Source organism: Agelaius tricolor, unplaced genomic scaffold, assembly GCF_023055355.1.
Source record: "Agelaius tricolor isolate 1412-34295 unplaced genomic scaffold, bAgeTri1.0.p SCAF_9, whole genome shotgun sequence".
In the NCBI taxonomy this organism is placed as follows: domain Eukaryota; kingdom Metazoa; phylum Chordata; class Aves; order Passeriformes; family Icteridae; genus Agelaius; species Agelaius tricolor.
Genome location: NW_027269269.1, coordinates 20,408,017 through 20,427,861, shown reverse-complemented (window position 1 = coordinate 20,427,861; position 19,845 = coordinate 20,408,017). Strand labels below are relative to the sequence as shown.

Genomic DNA, 19,845 nt, shown 5'->3' with positions numbered 1-19,845 from the left:
TTTTATGGCAGGGAGTTGCCATTTTGTTTACATTTAACAAACACCACTGCTCTGTGATTGGCTGAACACAGTTGTAAAATGGACAGAACATTCTTTAATAAGAGTTAATTGAATAAGTAATTCAAATTATATATAATAACTATAAACAGTAAAAGGCAGTTTTGTTGTCCCCCACTTTATCAGACTGCAGAACAAGCCCTGACATGTCTGAAGTGAGGAAAGACTTCAAGAAGGTGGAAGGGGAACAAAAGGATGATGGACATAGACACACTGAGATGTGCCCAAGGGTTACAGACCCCGCCTACTGGGCCAATGTTGTTTAACCTCTTCATTTATGACCAGGACGATGGGACAGCGTGTTCCCTCAGCAAGCTGATAGATAAACTCAAGTAGCTGACACAGCAGATGGCAGAGCTGCCCCTCAGAGACCTGGACTGGATGAAGAATCGGGCAGAGAGGATATCTGAGGAAGTTCAACAAGGTGGAATGCAGAGTCCTGCACCTGGGGAGGAATGACCTTGTGCACCAGGACACACCAAGGGCTGAGAGGCTGGGAAGCAGCTCTCCAGTGGAGAGCCTGGAGTCCTGGTGGACAACAAGCTGATCAGAAGCCACTAATGCAACCTCAAAGCGAAGAACGCCTACAGCACCCTGGGCTGCACTAGGAAGAATGTGTCTGGCAGTTTTGAGTGCTATCCTCTCCCCCTACTCAACACCAGTGAATCCAGCACAATTGGAATGCTGTGTCCAGTTCTGGGCTCCCCAGTACAAGACAGACATTGAAGAATACCAGGAAGGGAAAGGAGCCTCTTAAGAGACTGAGAGGGCTGTGACTGTTTGACCTCAAGAAGAGGAAGCTCAGGGGGTTCTTACTGACCTGTATAAATACCTGATAAAAGGCACTGAAGAACAGGGAGCTGCTCTCCTCTTAGGAGTGCTCAGTGACTGGACAAGATGACCACAAAATTCGATGCAAGACCTGCAAGGGGGACCAAAACACTGAAGTAATGTTTCCAGAGAAGCTGAGGAGCTTCCATCTGTGGAGATATTCCAAACCTGACTAGACACTCCACAGTCTGTCTGTAGACTAGAGAGTCTCTACAGTCTCTGCTCTAGCTGACTCTGCTCAAGCAATGGACAGCAGATTATATGACCTCAACATGTCCCTTCCCACCACTTCCATTATTCTGTTAGGAGATAAGCTCTCAGATATCAATTAATAGCTTTATTCCAGGGGTATTCTCAACTATGCACACATACCCATCCTTTTTTCCCCTCCCCAGTACCCAATGTCTGCCTGAACAGGTAAGGAATAAACACACTCAATTATTCACACAGCTTGTGTCCAAGACACAGCTTGTGTCCAAGACAAGCACAGCCCTGATTTTCTAATTGCCATTAATAATTTGGGAATAAACACCTCATTATTGAAATTTCTAGGTGATAAATTGTCAGTATTTAAAACTAAGTGTGGAGAAATGTAGCAGTAGAAAGGAAACAAAGGATTAATTTAAATGAACATAACCTGTAGAATGATATTCCCAAATACAGACTTCCTGCAAAATTATTTGGGAAAAACTGATGCAAAAAACCAAAGAGTCAAAACAAATGAGGCAAAGAGGCAAAACAGACAAGGCATTGGACTGCAGTAGGTCTTCTCCCAGAACTTCACAGCTATTTTGAGTGGCATGCACAAAGCAAAAATCAACAAAATTCTCTCTGCCTGCAGGTGTGAAAGGTCAGATTTAGTTGTGCCAATGTCAGCATTATCATCTTTTTGTGTCTAAGTCACAATGCCCAAAGTGCAGCAGGCAAAAAAGACTAAACATTTGAAGAGGATTCAGAGATGATGTATGAAGAAGGATTAAAATGTGCACAACACAATTAAGTGATAGTTAAACTCAGAGGTCTGGAAGGAGAATGGTGGCAGAACTTCGAAACTAGAATTAGGGAAAAAAAAATATTAAACATTATACATCAAATACTGAAACGCCTGAAATCAGAAGGACTGGCAGGGCCCTAACCTGTCATTTGCTGTATAGAAAAACATCAAAGACAAAAGAGAGTTCAAAAAGTCAAGGACAACATATATAAAATCCAGAGAATAACTAATCTAGAAGAAGGAATCATGCAGTCACTCTACAGAGGAGACATGACTGGAAGGATATTTAACATAAAATTCATAAAGGCTGTATAATTTTTAAAGGCTATATAATTCATAGTGCCCAAAAAGGACTTGTGGTTCCTACAAAAACACTAACCTTATGCATACATTAGAATGTGCAGTTACACTGTCCCTGATAACAGACTGACAATAATAGCTCATTTAAAATATAGTAACAAAGCATTATACATAATCTTCACATTAAACCATTTTCTCATTAGTAAGCATGGGGATAAGAGCTGAAAAATTCTCTAAGCAATTCACCATAATGAATGAGAATTCATCAGCCTAACAAAGCACTTCTGAGCATTAAACCCTATTCCTAAACACACATAACTGAAAAGATATCTTTCTGAAATGCAAAGTTTGGGGATTAAACACAGTCTCTCTTTAATTCCTGCAAATGACCCTATCTACAGACTTCAAACTAAAAACAGGAAGCAAATTACAATGCTGTCTCTTAATGCACCACTTTTTGAAGCGGCTTGACAGGAGATGTAAGTCTAGGGCTTTTCCCTATGTAATAACATTAATTACAAAATTGAAATCTGCAATTATTTTAAAATTACTTTATTTTTTTTTTCCTATTTATTTCCATACAGGTAATTTCACTTGAAATGAAAATCCAATCTGAATACAAGTTGGACAGAGAGATCTCCTGAATTCATTGCTCCACAGACACATTCAGATTTGAGTAAGAGTGCAAAAACAAATGTGTGTTGGTATTTCATCCCATTAGATCGGCAGAACAGAGAGGGAGCTGAATTTTACTCTCCCAGTTATTAGAAAAAATTGAAGAATATTTACCTGCAATTACTAATCCCTCAATAAGCACGACAAAGTAAAAGATTTGTACATGTTAGCAACCGTAATTTGGCTAATAGATTTGGTTTGCCTCATTATTAAAATATCTTTCCAAAATAATTTGATTCACTAGCACTCAAGACTTCGAAAGCTAGAAGGAAACTTTTCAACAATTTTCATAGATGTCAACAGGAAGAGACAGTTTTACCAAGATAGTTTTCAGAGTAACTAACAGTCCAATTCCAGTATACAAACACCCCAAGGGAAATGCATCAGAGAAGACCGGAAATCTTATTTTATCCTGTTGATAGTAGAGAGAAAAACAAATGTAATCATGATCAGTTGAGTTCCCTCAGTGCTCTAGTTTTTGAGCAACGGCATTAAAGCCTTCTTAAAACAGAACTATGTGGCTGTTTAAAACTATATGCTAAATTCATTTGTTCTATATTTGCATAAATGCAGGGGCATGCACCTGCAGTACTTTCTTCTGAGATGGAAGCCCTTATTACTTATTCACAGACACTTTCTGCCCAGCAAGGAGCACAGTCAGATTCTGGTCAATCCATCAAACATACATTTGCAATGCTTAGCACCCACTGGCATAACTCTATGGAATCTAGGCACCTCTGCTGGTCACATGTTGTTAATCTGTCTCCTTTTTCCTGAGCCAATTCTCCTGAAGCCGCTTTATCCGCTTTGTTTATTTTAACCACAGCTGCTTAATTCTACTATATCTCTTAATACCAAATAAAAGCAGCAGGAAACAACCCCACCCCCAGGAAAAAATAAAAATCAGATGTTTGAAGGACTTGTGGTGAGGCAACAGTCAGTAATCCTCATCCAAATCTGTGTCACAGGACTGAGGACTTCTCCAGCCCCAAAGAAGTTACTGTGACTTAACATAGTCTCTTGAAGATAAACTACAAGCCACAACCAAAACCACTGTGCATCTCAAACACTTTGTTCTCCATCTGCTCAAAAAGGGCTTACACTATGTTCTGCAAATCCACTTGTATCCTTCTCTTTCAGCTGTTGGAGGCACATATGAGAAAAGATGCAAGGGATCAGTGTGAAGAAACTATCTCCAGAAGTTATTTGTAAACCAGTTCACTGTGTATGTGTGAAGTAAGCCTGGTAATTGTTGGACTATAAGCATTTTACTCTTGGTCAATTTGCATGTTAAAACAGCACAGAACTCTGGGGGATGCACTTCCCTCTTTAATTCACAACATCTGGCATCACTGACAACTGACAAAGGAGTAAAACCAACTTCCAATTTTACTTATTTTATGTATTGTACTTTACAGATTGTAGCACGGCTTCCAGTTCCTAATAACCTTGTATTGCTTAAGCTGTCAGTAGAACAAGCACTGCAATACTCAAATAAAACAGACAACAGGAGTGAAGTTAGGCAACAAGTTCTTTGCCCTCTGCACTGTCTGCTCTTCGTGAAAGTGAAGTTGGATTTTGTAATAGCAATGATAAATAAATAGGGAAATAGCAATGACAATAAAGGATAAACAGTTTTGCTCAGCACTCATTAGGAAAAGAAATCAGTAAGTCTATTAGATCAACCAGAGAAAGATAGTATTCCAACTAATTCAGGGCAGATTTACTATTTCTTTGGTAGTATTTTTTCTATCTCTTTCTATTAATAGGTTCTATTTTGAAGCTACTACCTAGAAAATAACATCTCCCAGTGGACTGGGAACACCTCCTACTTATTGTTAAATACTCTGTCAAGAGGTATTAAATTAAAAATATTTTATGTGTTATCCATCCATTGCCTGAGTCATCTCTATCTCATTACTTTCCAAGATGTAAAAATCCTCAGGCACATGAAATTTTTCACCTGCAGGTTGCTGGTAATACTACCAGGCTGAGCCTCATTCTCTCCAGAGAGACCAACAAGGGTTGACATTATAAAGGGGCCAGATCAGAGAAATAAAAAGGGGTAGGAGAGCAGCCATGTGCTACAGTGAGAAGAGTGAGAAGCATCACTGTAGGCAGATGACTCGTCAGTTAACTGAATCTCACTTTTCCCTCCCATCCAGAGAGCTGTCTTAGGGAAATGAAGAACAGGCCATCACACTGGCTCAAGAAGAAACATAAATATTCAGTAAGAAAATTCAGCCAGCTACAGATTTAATAAATGCCTTTGCTATCCCAAAACAAACATGGGACAGTGGCATTAGACCACTTAAATACAGATGCATGCTGCAAACTGTCTTTGAGTCGTGCATCACTTCCAAGAAAATACATTTTAAAAGCTTTCACTGACTTGTCTGGAAGAAGACTGAGGAATACTTATTGTGGAAGCAAGGAAAAAAAAGGAAATGTTCCAATTCATATCTAGAATATTTTAACAATATATTCATGCCAAACTCACTACAAGAAGAAGGAACCTGCAGAGATACAGATGTCGGAATGGTTGAGTAAAAGGAGTACTGAGGTCAGGTCTGATCCTGCTCTGTGTTGATTAACCTCCATGGTCTAGCTACTACCAGGGTGAGAAAGAGATGAGGCTGTTTCATCACTATTATGGTATTTTTTTTTTCATATACCATGATGAAACAATCTCGGTAGCAGAAGAGTTAGGAAAGAAGCCACTGTTGCCAGATATGAGCTGTGATGTTATCTTGGTATCTGAAATGCTGGAAAATTAGACTGGGACAAAATGATGTCTAGCAACCATCTGTAAATATCTCTGTAAACAGTTCCGGCAATTACTGTACCAAACAAATGAGTATTCATGGTGTTTATTTATTTAGTCTTCTGACAGGCACTGCTAATAAAACAGCACAGTTTGTGATGCAGTGATTTCAAAAGAATTAGAAGGAGGTAAACCTAAACATCATCCTAGAAAAAGTGAGGGAAAGCAGCTAGAACAAATAAGGAAGACAAACAAGGCCATATGCAAAGTGGAAGATAAGCTGTATCTCTTTTTTCCACTGAGGAGGAAGCCAGACTGAGGAGGAATTCCAAGAAAAATCCAAGGCCATAAGGATTCAAAACTAGCAAAATAACTTCATACACTATCAGGAGGGGGTTCTGCAAGCAGTACACGTGACAAGGACACCTGATGTCCTTGATGTCCAGAGAAGAGAGCAAGGAGTCACGGGCTTATCTGTAGCTCAGGTTGTCTTTTCCCTACCACATGCTGAGTCTGCTAATATGACCAGTGGATGAAATATTTCAGGTGGCAGATATTCTGTATTGACTGTGCCTTTAACAACCTAACTGAACCTGATGTGAAGCAGAGAAAATTGCATCCCACTGGAGTCCAGTTGCACTTTGCATTTTTGTCTTCCCAAAGACAAAAGCAATTGATATAAATGTACAGGAAATTGCTGGACCTTAGCAGAAATTTACATTTTCAAAAATATCTAAAAAGTATCCTAAATGAAATTAACTTGCTGTACAATCTGTAAAGTTACAGATCTTGATTTAAACTGTAACATATAAAATAATTTGGTTTCTGTAACTTCTCTTCAGACCATATGTTCTAATTTTTGGGGCTGGATAAGGTTCACAAAAAACACTACCAGAAGTAAGGAAGACTAAGTGAGAGTGTTGCTGGCTCACCCTTCCCTCTCTTTTCAGTGAGCCAACACTGATTTTCTGACAGCATTCCATGTGAACATGCTGACAAGACTGCAGTGGTCACAGCTGGGAGGAACTGGAATTACAGAAGACAGTTCCATCCCACTGTTCATGGGATGGACAGATCTGGCAGATCTGTCCGTATCCATTTCCACACAGATCAGAACAGGTACAGAGTTTTTGCAGCAGCCAAACTGAGAGGAGTGAATGCATTTTATTTTGCAAGTCAAATAAAATTCAGCAATGAACAGAGCAGATGATTGCCAGATCAGTAGCAGTAGTATACAACAATTTCCCCTAACTTTTGTGCTGACAAGCGTTACAAAGTGTACTGGATGCTTTCTTGCTACCAGACACAGCAGCAAGTAAATTAATGAATGTTAACTATGTTGAGGGAAATAAATCCTCAATAACTCATACTCACTTGACTATATCTTTGCACTCAGAATTATTTTGTTTTACTTCATACTTTTACCTAAAAACAGAGCTGAGTCCAGTTTAAAATACCCTGTCAACAATCAATGAAGATAACAAAAGGCACACTTCATTACAAAATGTTTCAGGATAAGATTAAAAAAACTTTAGCCACAATATCACATAGGACATCTCCCAGGCTCTTATCTCTGGTCTGCCACTTTCAGATATGGGAAAGCCAAAATAAATGTACAAAACAGCAGAAACAAAAGGCAAAAGCCCAATTTCATGATCACATTTTACTCAAGTACTGCTAATAACTAGCAACAGCATCACTATTTGAGAAAATCATTATCTAACTGCATCATATGCACATAGAAAAAGAAAAGCAGTATTCAAATTCTGTAAGGAACAAAAATCTGTGCCCACAAGCTTCATCTGGGTATGATGCAGTGAGATTACTCTTAAGGGGTCAAGTATTTTGTGCCAACACCGAATCAATATAATAGTTCCTATGTGTGATTCTTTCCACATGCAGAAGAAACTCCAGCAGTTCCTCAGACTGATTTATCCATTTTAGTTTACAGGAGGGAAATATGTCCTCAACAACTCATACTCACTTGACTGTGGCCTATAAAAAGCAAATGACTTTGCCACAGAAGATGTAATGAAATGTGGATTCCCTCAGATTTGTGACTTATGATTGGCATCTCAGCTTTCTGATCCTTTGTGAACTAACCTCCGTTAATGCTTGCCCTCTTAGAGGGCATGTAGAACAATTTGCTCATGTGTGGATTCTCTGGCATCTAGTAAAGGGGGAGCTCATTCTGCAGGCTTTCTCTAAGGATCTGTATCCCCCACCCAATCACATCTTCAGTTTTATTTCTGTCCCTGCAGAATTCATTAAAATGTAAATTACGTTCTACTGAAAAAAACATAAGACTGTTAATGGAATTTCATCCATTGCATTATGCAGATATCCAAAATAGACAACCACTTTGAGTGGTATGATACACAGTGAAAGTTATCCCCAAAGGTCATCTCTAGATGCACTAGGTTTGATTTTTTCTTATCCCAGGTGATATTTGTTTGCAGTTTGGACACATGCTTGATTAAAAAACTTAACAGATGGAAGGAATTAGATCCTTCAAATATGGCCTAAAAATATCTCCCGTTTCCCTACCTCTAGTTCTTTATTCACAAGTTAACTGCCTCTAAGCACTTTTTCCTTCCATCTCTGTAGGTCATCTGTAAGTAATTTATCAAGAAAAATAAATTAGGTACAGAATAGGCTGTTCTTTTAGTAAGCCTAGGCCATACTCTCCAGTAATCTCTGACTTGTCTGTCTCTAAGACCAAGCTACCAGACACTTATTCTGGTGTCAGAAATACTTAATGATTAACCACAAAGAAGAAAACCAACAAAATACAGTAACAGACAATGAATGACCCTCCTATTTTAAATATATTTATTCCAAACAAAGGATTCATTGCCCTTGTCATCCAACTTTGTTATGAAAAAAAAAAAAAATTAACTGGTAAGAACATCTCTAGCCCAATTGCAATGTTAGATTACTTTAGTTTTCACCAAAGTCAACTGCAAGCTATGCATTAGTTGGCAAGCTATGCATGTATTCTGTAGCTATGGGATTGTCTAGATTCACACCTGCTAATAGAAAATGTGTCTTCATATTTTCAAACTCTAATAATGAAACTCAAATGAAACTATCTGGTTACAAAAATTTTATCCATGATGAAGAGAAATACACATGTTTTCAGGTTATTCCTCATCAAAAGCCTAACTTCCCTGAAGATTAATTTCTACATTTATGGTAGTATTGCTTTTGAGTGGGAACTGACTCAAGGACTAAACCCAAAGGTATAAACAAACTTCTGTAAGAAGTCTCACTCCCCTGCATGGAAACCTTCAGAAATTTACACAGGAGACCTCAATTCAAGTCCCTACTGTTGGCAAAACAGTTAGAATTTCCTTATCCTATAATTTTATGTATTTCCTAAGGCACTTTAAAGTCTCATCATCCTGGGCTGCCTGTATAAATATGCACACTTTCAGAAAAAGACTCATGGCAGTGAGAAGTGGTGCTCATTTTGGATATACACCATGTGGGTAACAGCATCCTACACAGCCCACAAGCAGAGACAGAGGTCATTCACACACACAAGTTTTGTTGTCTTAAAAGTTGTGGCATAAAACTGCAAAGCTGTATTGCCAAACATGGATCAGGTGGAACTAGAATTGGAACATACCATGCTTCAGAATGCATGACGATGACTTGGATCATTGAAAGTACCTGTATTCCACCTGCATTCCATATGTTTACAAGTAACACAACTCATGGAGATAGAAATAAAACCTAGTTCAGTTCTAATGGGATGAGACTCTGTGTAAAAAAAGTATAAATTGCATTTGGACCATCTTTTCATTTTTCTCCATCAATCTGGACACTATATATAAATTAGCCATTAATGAGAACAAAGATTATTGCATGTAAGCACTGTGGCTTAAGTGAGTCAAAAGCTTTTTATTACTTCTGAAATACAAGATTCCCCATCTGGAAGATTAGAAAATAACACTTCTATACCCTACAGAGGTATCTTCTTTCTCTAATTAAAACATCCTTATGAGGAAAAGCAAACAATTGAAGCACCAGAATAAATCAGGGAAAAGCTTGGGAATAAAAAGAGAATACACAGAATATGAAATACAAACAACATTTCCATCTTATCATCCCACACATTGCACTTTTTGTGATTTTTTTCCCCTGTTTGTATGGTACTTTTGTAGTGTCTACAAACTTCGAGCACAGAATGCCTCAAGAGGTAAGCTATACCTATTTTTAGTTATGCCAGTTACCTTCATGAGCTTGGGAATCAAAGGACCACTCCTCACTAAGAATAATTTCTGAGTGGCAGTCTTTCATTCCTTGGATTTTCTTGATGCTCCTCTTCTCAGTGCCATTTTGTGTTTCTGTATTTGGGCCCACTGTTTCCATGGCTAAACTAATGTTCAACCCTAGTTATTAAGAGCCATTCGAGCAAGCTAATTCTTTAGTACTAATGATGGTTTTGCTGGCTTTATAAGGACAGATACATGCAAGCCATGTGGATGGCTGAGACCTGTGGAGCCATGAAAAGTCTAAGAAGTATAAAATAGAGAAAATAGAAATACAGGCTCCTAAATCCATATGTGGATATCTTTTTGAGTTTAAAGGAAAGAACACTCTTCATCAAAATGATTTTTTTTCATTTTTCTTGAGAAAAACCCAAACCATTTCAGATTTGAAATGAAATCATTCTAAGCCTGAACTGACCACTACCATTTTTCCTCTGATGTGTATTTTTTCTCAGAATGATGTTTCTTCATCTTCAGCCTCCTTCTTTTGGAGGCTGTACACAGCCTCCAAAAACAGCTAGTCTTTTTCCCAGAAGAGCTGAGTTTACTGCTGCGAAGGAAGTATGCTTGTCTTTACTGGCTGCCACAGGATACCTCAGCGTGCATGTAACAGGACTAGTGGATTCTCTGGAAGGTGACAATTCATAACACCCACTATGTGGAAATGTGTTTGTTTATACAGCTCTGCATGACAACAGATGATGGAGCTGTCAACATCAGTCTGAATACTTGATGTCTTATGGTAGATAACATTCTATGCTTTTAGTGATTGACTAGCATAGCAACAATTCAGCTGTCCAGAAATGGCAACTTCCAAAGTCAGAGGTCTGCTGATGTTCAGCTTCTCAAAATTTTGTCCCTGGTCTTCCTTTCAAGCCTGGTATACCTGGAATGTCCTTTCCCACATGGGTTTGCCAAGTCATCAGTCTTTATGCATTAAAGCCCATCTGGAGGGACCTTGAGTTGTGCTGAGACTGCTCATTTACTATATTTAGACCTGAGAATTATCTGCGATTATGTGCAGACAACATACTCAAAATGGCACAAAGATGAATCACAGAATCACGGACCAGTTGAGGTTGGAAGGGACCTCTGAAGGTCATCTGGACCAACCCCACTGCTCAAACAGGGCCACCTAGAATCAGTTGCCCAGGATCATGTCCGGGTGGCTATTGAATACCTTCAATGACAAAGAATTCACAACTTCTTCAGGCAACTTGTTTTCCCTCACAGTAAAATAAGTGTTTCCTGATCCTCAGGTCATGCCCATTGCCTCTTGTACTGTCACAGGTCACCACTGAAAAAAAACTTGGCTTGGTTTTCTTTACACCCTCCTGTCAAGTATTTGCATACGTTACTTAGATCCCCCTCTTCTCCAGGCTGTACAATTCTGGCTTGGTCAGCCTTCCCTCACAGGAGAGATACTTCATCATCTTAGTGGCCCACTGACTCATTCCATTATGTCCATGTCTCTCTGGTACTGGGAAGCCCAGAACTCCAGCTGTGGCTTCACCAGTGCTGAATAAAGACGAAGGGTCACCTTTCCTTAACCTGCTTGGAACACTCCCAGTGTTGGCTTTCTTAGCAGCAAGGACACATTGCTGGCTCCTGTTCAATCTGGTATCCACCAGAATTTCCAAGTCCTTTTCTGCCAAGCTGCTTTCCAGCCAGGTGGGCCCAGCACATAATGGTGTATGGGGTTGTTCCTCCCCATTTTGCATCTTCCCTTGTTGAACTTCATGAGTTTCCTGTCAGCCCGTGAAAACCAGCTCCACATCATGTTTATATTATGGTTAAAGCAGAAGGAACTCACCTGAAACTAAACTGGGCCTCTCTGTAGCCAAAAACCATGAGATGCTATATTTTGAGCTAAACAGTAAGAGCTACCAAAAAGGCCCTAAGCAACTTGTTCTTCCTGCAAGGACACACCAAGATAGGTCTGTCACTCACATGCCACTACTTTAACAGTTTATGCGGCCCATGAAGAGTTCACAATCTGGCAAGCATAGGAAGGTAGAAGATGGAAAGAAGAGTTGCCAGGAGCCACATGTGAAAGCATAAGCAACACATAACATCTCCAAATCTGTAAGAGTGGCAGCATTTAAACAAACAGAAAAAAGCAGTTCTACTTATATCAGAGGTATGTGTCATCAAACACATTTGCTGGGACTGGTTAGCTTCTTACAGAGTCAAGATATCCTGTTATCACATGTGAATCTTGAGTTTCCTTTACCAGATCTGTAGAATTCATCATAAAGCTCCAGTTGCTGACTGTAAATCTGTGCAGTGAAATCTGCCTGCATTCTGATGCTTGTCATGATAAAATCATTCTGGGGTAATTTTCTTATATGATATCTCAGTACTGACTTGCCTTACACAAGGTATCTGACTGGCAAATAAAGGTAATCCTAAACTGCAGGCTGTGCTATAGATTTCAATACAAATATGGGTTACATGAACACATTGACTAAAATAATCTCCCAGCAGAGAGACAGCCATGGGATTTTGACCTTTCCAGTCTCTATCCAAAAAGCTTTCAAAAAATACTTCCCATTCCACAAGTAGAAATAGCCTTTGCTTTAGCTGTAATACCCAAAATGGCAGTCCTTGCTCACCTATCTTCCTATATGCCTCCATCTTTTTTACCACATGCATCAAAGAGAAGCTGAAGTGCCTTCTGATATTGTTGCCATTGTGAAATATATCCAGCAAGACCCTAAAGTCAGGAGAGATGAATCTAACTCTCAAAATGTCTTCATATGTGCTGACATGTTTCTCCAATCATCCTCTGACTTCAGACACACTACAAGAATACAGAACCCTGTGCAGTGTTTGCTTTGCTGCTCCTAATGCATGCCTGACTGAGGCTTGAGCCCTGTGCCTTGCCCTCTTGAGCTCCTAGCTCATTTCTAAAGAAATTAGATTACACTTGAACACACCTCTTAGCTACAAAATGGAAGGCAATAAAAATTAAAAAAAAAAAAAAGAAAATTGTGCTAGATTGTGACTAGCCCTCTATTCCTACATAGAGTCAGAGAGCATTTTTTCTCAAGCTACCTGATATTTAAGTTTACTGTTTGCATTTGCAGGGTTCAAGAAAAAAAGTGATCCCTGTAACAGCAACAAACATCATCTCCCACAGATTAGCATGCTCTTGTATGACTTAGTACCACCCTGGCTTCACATCTGCCTTGCATTTTCATGGCAGTTCAGCCACATGCAAGAGGCACAACTCTTGTCTGTCCATCTGCTTTAGGAGAGAGGTGAATGAGGATCAGCGTGCTCAACTGTTTGAAAAGTCTGTAAACTGAATATCAAGTGGGAACAAGAGCAAAAGGACAATACATGCTAAAAAGACTCACAGATCTTCAGTCATGAAATCCAGTTTTGTCTACTCTGAACACAAAACTATGAACAGACATGCACTGGAGCACTGACAGCTGGAGGAAGATCTCACCACTCTCCCCAGACGTAGAAAAGGAACATTTTGCTTCTTCTATCAGGAACCTTTGGAAGTGACCTCTGGTCTCAAAAATGTTTCTCTAATGGGTCAGGGTAAATGCAGATTCATTTAAGTCACAGATATTTAAATCATCAGCTTCCATCATCATTTAAACGGAAAGAAACTTCAAATAAGTCATGCATTTTAACCTGCATTGCTTTTGAACCCTTTACTCAGCTTCTTTCTATAGATAATTAGTGCATCTTTTTGTCAGGCCAGAAGAGCATCTGTTTCTATACACTAAATCATCTTTTGTTGGTAACTGAATTTTGGTAGAAATTTGCACTCAATCAAAAGCCACACTAGAACATTTCAAAACTATACACAGTACTATGTTTAATGTGCTGTATGAATAAGAAATGGGGATGGTTTCTTATCAAGAAATCATCAAAGTTTTAATTTTAAATGGATTTATTTAACAGTGGCAGTGTTACCTGTAGTTAAAGAACTGAATATTTCTCATGACCAAACTGTAAAACTGTAGAAACTGTCACTCTTAAATGCTTTTACCTCATTCTCTATATGCTCAAAAATAGAAGGCAAGTCTGTCTGCTTTTTCAGCTGCCAGTTTTTCAATACTAAATAAAATAGGTGTTGAGAAGAACCAAAGGAATGATCTAAAATGAAAGCTACTGCTGGTTTAGGCTTTCAAAAACTGGTTTAGTCTTTCAGTAAGCATTGCTTCCAGCTGCTAAGTCTTCCACCAGTTTTTCCCTTGTCTTCTTTGCAGAAATTGCCAGGAAGTATCCATTCCTTGTATGTTTTTATTTTACTTGTATTTTCAGAGATTACAGTCATGAAATGTGTTGCAAAGATTTGGAATGGGGTTAGTTTTTCAAAAGAAGTTAAGCAGACTTGAATTAAAGGGTATCTTTTTTCTCTCCTCTAACTTAGAATGCTAATTAACAAGTAGCAAAAATCAGAGAGGACTCTCTTGGCAAACCATGAAGGAATTCTAGTCATTCTTTATGTTGCACTTATTCAAGTCATTTGCCATTTCAAAAATAAAAACTATTTTCATTTTTCTCTTCATTTAAAAAGAAAAAACATCTCCAGTAGGAGCTGTGCTGGAAAGACACAAAGATAACAGAGCAGATGCTGTAAGGATTCACACTGCAGTAGCAATGGAACAATATCTCTTCATGCCATGGTCAAAATAGCAGCATGAAATGACTGTCACATGCAAATTCACCCCGCTATAACAAACGAGGAACAATATTTCCATAAAAAGCAGCAACCTGGGAGTAGCAGTAAAGGCATTAGTCCATGCTGGTTCTTTAGACCCTGTGGTCTGTTAGGCTCCTTCCTCACTGCCAGAACAGCAGTGTTTCAGTTTGCTCAGATATTTTTGTCCCAGGTATAACTGTGAGGATTTTGCAGTCCTACCTCACAAGTTCCTGTCTGTCCCTAGTAACAGGGACTGCTGAGGTGAGGTTACATAAGGGACAACAAAGCTTGTACTGCCTAGTGAGAACAAAGGTAATGAAACAAATAATATTTTGCCTAAAATGTTAGATCTTTAATCATTGTTTTATGCATAATTTTACTAGTTAAGGGATCTCACTTGCATAACTTACATGTCTGACATTAAAGGACTGGCTGTGGCCATAAGGAGCAGTTTAAAAGCTGGGATGACAGGTATGGTCAGGAACAGAAGGAGAAGAAGAGGGAAAACTCCAGCTGATTGTTCCATTATTAACCAAGAGAACACTGAAGGTTGCAATCACTCAGCATGTGTGAAAAGAAAAAGGGGGCACACAGATGAAAGACTTGTGGGTTTTTTCAAATAAAGAAAAATAATCAAAGCTGCATAAATAAAATTTCCATACCTAGCATGGTGAAGTAGCATTACTTAATAGAAAAGACACTTACTTGTTTCACAACATTAATGGAAGGTGTAAAACAGTAATTGCTAATAATTTATTAATATGAAGTGATAAATTTACTTCACTTTTTTTTTTTTTTTGTGGAATGTTTCCTGAATGTACACATTATTGATCCTGAGTTGCACCACTTCTTTCCCCCTCCAAAAAAAATGCTATCAGAATCACTCTGGCATATGTCCTGTACATTTTAGACACTAAATGATACCTCTGTGATGACCTCCAACACTTTTCTTACCCTGGTCTATTTCTCTAAAAGTAGGTAGGGTAAGGCTTGCACCATCCTTAGCACTGAGAGAATGAGAGCAATTTCCCTTTACACAGTTTAAAATAGAAATACAAACCTTGCCAGAATGATTTGAAAGCACTGGCAGATGGATAAAATATTTCTGAATCTGCATCGTGTAACATTTGGCAGCTAGCATGAGTACTGAACAGCTGACTTCTATGCAATGACATTATTAATTATATCTTCCTTGCCAAACAAGCACCGTAACTGAGCCTTTGCAGCAGTGTGTCATTAGACAGCTCATGCATGTCTGCTGAGCTGCTCATACGGTAAGAGATGGAGCTGCCCTGTCCCAGGCCTACTAAAAACATCAGCCAAGCTCCCATCTGATTGCAAGAGCTACTATATATGGGCCAAAGACAGTGCAGCAACCAGAAGGCGGTGTGTTCCGCCCGTGTCGTTAGACACGGGACAACAGCCATTCCCAACATTACTCCTGGCTTGCCAAGACCACCAACAGTGCAAGACTGTCATTCATGCCTACTGACTAATTTGCATAAAATTTGCTTGCAGGCTGAAATATCTTCATTTTGGACATTTTCCATTCAAGGGTTTTTTGTTGGTTTGTTTTTTGTTTTTTTTTTTAAACTGGAATCTGCAGAAGCATCTCAAAAGCCCATGTATGCCTGCAGGCATATATTAACTGAGCTCAGATTTGCAGTGTGCAAAACTAACTCAATGAAAAGCCAGCTCTTGTTTCAGGAAACAGAAGAGCTGACAGAAGCCATCATGTCTCTAATCCTAACTGCCTTAAGCCTCAATTTTGTGCAAAAACCATGATCCGTCTCACTTCAAGCCAACATAAAAAATATTGGATAGATGTATTAGATCAATGTATAAGTGTCTGCAGTACTTGTAATTCAAACAAAATACTCACATATTCTCTGTCCAAAATCCCAACAGCCACTCACACCAGCAGCCATGTAAATCTAACCTTTTGACTTCCCTGTCTCACACATCCAAGCTCTCAGCAGTTCTGCTGGCCCCTGGAACCTGGTTCCTGGTGTTTCACACTTCTTCACACAGAAATTCCTGGGGGAATTTCATCTTGAATCTGATGATCTCCCTTCACTTCCACACTAACTCCCTCTTAGGCAGTCAAAAAAAACAGATGAGAAGCAGCACATTGATTCCTTCTCAGAGAGCATAAGTTCCTAGCCAGCATTTGCCTTGAGATCCTTTGGATCATATATAACCATGGTGGGGGATTTGCTGTCCTACAGCAACAAGACCTGGCACATTGAATTGTGAGCAGCTCCACAACTTCATAAACTTGACCAATTCTGACAGCAGTTTACTGAAACAGCCAAATTAATAAATTGGATTGATGCAATCTTCACAGAGTCCTGAAGTAATCAAAAAGTCACTGGTAAGTTTGCTTTTGAGCAGACCATATGCATACATCTTTAGGTATTTAGAGCTTGTTTTGAAAATGGAGCAAAGTATTGACTGCCACCATGGGGAACTCATTTTCCTCTTGCTCCGAAAACTTATCCTGTTTATCAATGGATTTCTTTATTTGTTTATAATTATATTCAAGTATATGTGACAGCATGTGTGACTTCACAAGCTCTCTTTTCCATGTATTTCATGGGTCATTCCCAGCACTGCATGGTAGCTTTAGCTCTGTCGTCATAATGTTAAAAATTCAATTTGGAATAGGAACCAACATAAAATAGAAAATTAGAGCAGCATCTTGCATAACAGGAGGGCAGAGGATACAGCAACTTCTGCCATTCACACACCAGTTATTACAGCTCTTGTATCTTCACAAAGAGAAACTGCACATACACCAGAAAGAAGAGCTCACCTTATATTTCCAGAGGAGAAGCAGTGAGAAGCAGAAATACCATGGCAGGAGACAGAGAATGCCAGCTGTTTGCCAAAACACTGGCATTGAGCAAAACAGCAAGAGATGACCATCCACCATATTTTGTGAACAAGGCTCCAGAGCCACCCCAACAGATGAGGTTTACACACACCCCCTAAACTGGCTCTAGACCTTCCACATAGCAGTGGAAGTGTCAGAAAACAAGGTGGAAAGAGTGCACCATGACATCAATGACTTCTTACCTCTTGGGAGTTTTTTCGTCAGAGGTGGACAACTGGAAATACTGCAATTCTCCAAAGTGACACTCCTGGCCAAGGGAATGGGCAGGAGTGCTAAAGGAGCACTTGACTCAAGGAGTTTCTCCAACAGACTCTCACGTCTGAAATTTCCCTGCAGATACACTGAAGGCATAAATAATGGATCATATGGAAGCCGTTAAACTGTTCATGTCTAGGAAGGTGCCTCTGTTGAATGGATGACATTCTTTCAGGGGCTGAACTGACAGAATGTGAATTAAGACAATACAGTGATGGCTAATTATGTCCCTTCAAACCACTCCAAGGTAAGGGGAATCTTGACTCCAAGGTTCAAAGAATTTGCCTGGGAAAATTGGTTACATTACCCTAGCCATAGGAATTTTATACTTTATTATCATGATTAAACTCTATCATCATGACTCCTCTTTGGGAATGGGACTGACAAGAGCTAGACCAGTCTCTGATAATGGCTTCGCTGTGTTATATTTATGTTTTATTTGCTATTTTGAAATCATATTCACCTGCTGTTGTAGTTTTGAAAAATACTGAAAAAAAGCAGCAGTACAGCTCTAAACAGAGTTCTTATTGCTTGGGTTCTTGCAAATGTGTGACTTCAGTTCTGGAACTACTAAGCCATAGTTTCAGTTTAGAAGGGTGGAACAGAGTAATCTGATGGAATGAATAAATGAATGAATGAATGAATGAATGCATGCACTATGTTGCTGTTAAACCTACTCCCCAGTTGCAAAGAAACAGCTATTTAGTCTTAGCTAAAGCAGTTGTCTGCTTTGTTTTAGTCTGAGAATATTTAAGAAACCAAACCTAAAAAAAGAACTCTGATTCCAGCTGGATGGGGAAAAAGCAGAGGAGACAATATTTAATCCTGACAATGCTGCAGCATTTTTTATACAACACAAAATAGTCCTAAAATAGGAAGGCTAAACCAGACCCATACAACTCTTATGAGGTGGGGAGGCGGGGGGGAAGCATTAATACTTCATTGGTATTAATGATTCGAGTATAATATAGAAGTCCTGGTTTTCAAATTTCAAGAGAAAAAATGGTTACTAAGCAAGGCCTTGAACACATCTTAAGACAGCATCCTAATGACCACTTTGGCAGACTCTCTTCATTACTCAAATGAAAATTTAGGAGTCACAAATAAGAACGGCATTTCTCATGCTGCTGCTCCTTTCCTTGATGATATAGAAAGTGAAAATGACAAGATTGTGTGGTCTCTTGTGGAAAAACAAAAAAAAGACCTGTTAACACAGCCTGCTGGTTTTCAAAACAACAGATTAAAATAATTTACTTTTTTTTTTCCTCAAGTATTTTTTCTTCTTCCCTTCTGCTGCCTCCCAAAAGAAGCTGTAGACTATGATGAGGTCACCCCTCAGCCTCCTCTACTCCAAGGTGAACAAACAAACTGACATCAGCTGCTTCTCCTAAGGTTTGCCCTTGAGACTTTTCAACACCTTGGCTGTCCTCTGGACACACCCTAAATAGTCTGCAGTCCTTCTTATATAAAGGCATCTAAAACAGCCCCCAGCACTCAAAGTGAGACCACCCCAGTGCAGAGCACAGCAGGACAATCCCTCCCTTGCCCATCTGGCAATGCTGTGCCTGATGCACCCCAGGACACGCTTGGCCCTGCTGGCTGCCAGGGCACTGCTGACTCATGTTCCACTTGCCATCCACTCAGGCCCAAGGTCTTTCTTAGTCATGTTGCCATTCTTGCTGTGCCCAATTTCGAGCAACACAAAAAGAGCAGCGTAATTGCTGTGAAGAAATGCTACCCAAATGTCATGGCAGAGGCTATATAGCAATTACGTCAGGCACGCGGCACTCTTACCCTCAGCTTGTCATTTGTCTCCTGACATGTCATATGACCTCAGAGAGTCAGTTCATAACCTGAGCTAGATGTATTGCCTTCTTTGACCTGTAAAACTAGATGATCTTTGAACAAGCAAAGCATCTTCCTTATCACTCTATAAGGATGTTGACTGCCTCAAACGTTTAATCTACTCCCTCAAGGCTGTAAAAAACCAAAGTAGAGATGTGGATAGGTATGGGGATTTTTGAAGGAGTTTTGAATGAGTTAGAGATGGGACTTCTGAGGTTTTTACATGATGTGATTTATTTTTCTTATCTTCTACATAGGCAGGAAGGGTGAGTTTGGCTCACA

General features: G+C 39.4%; 1 protein-coding gene across 7 annotated transcripts in view; it reads right to left on the bottom strand.

The window, feature by feature from the left end:
• TSPAN9 (tetraspanin 9) overlaps window positions 1–19,845 on the bottom strand; it is a 168,582-nt gene that overhangs the window by 15,448 nt on the left and 133,289 nt on the right. The gene's annotated exons all lie outside the window — the stretch shown is intronic.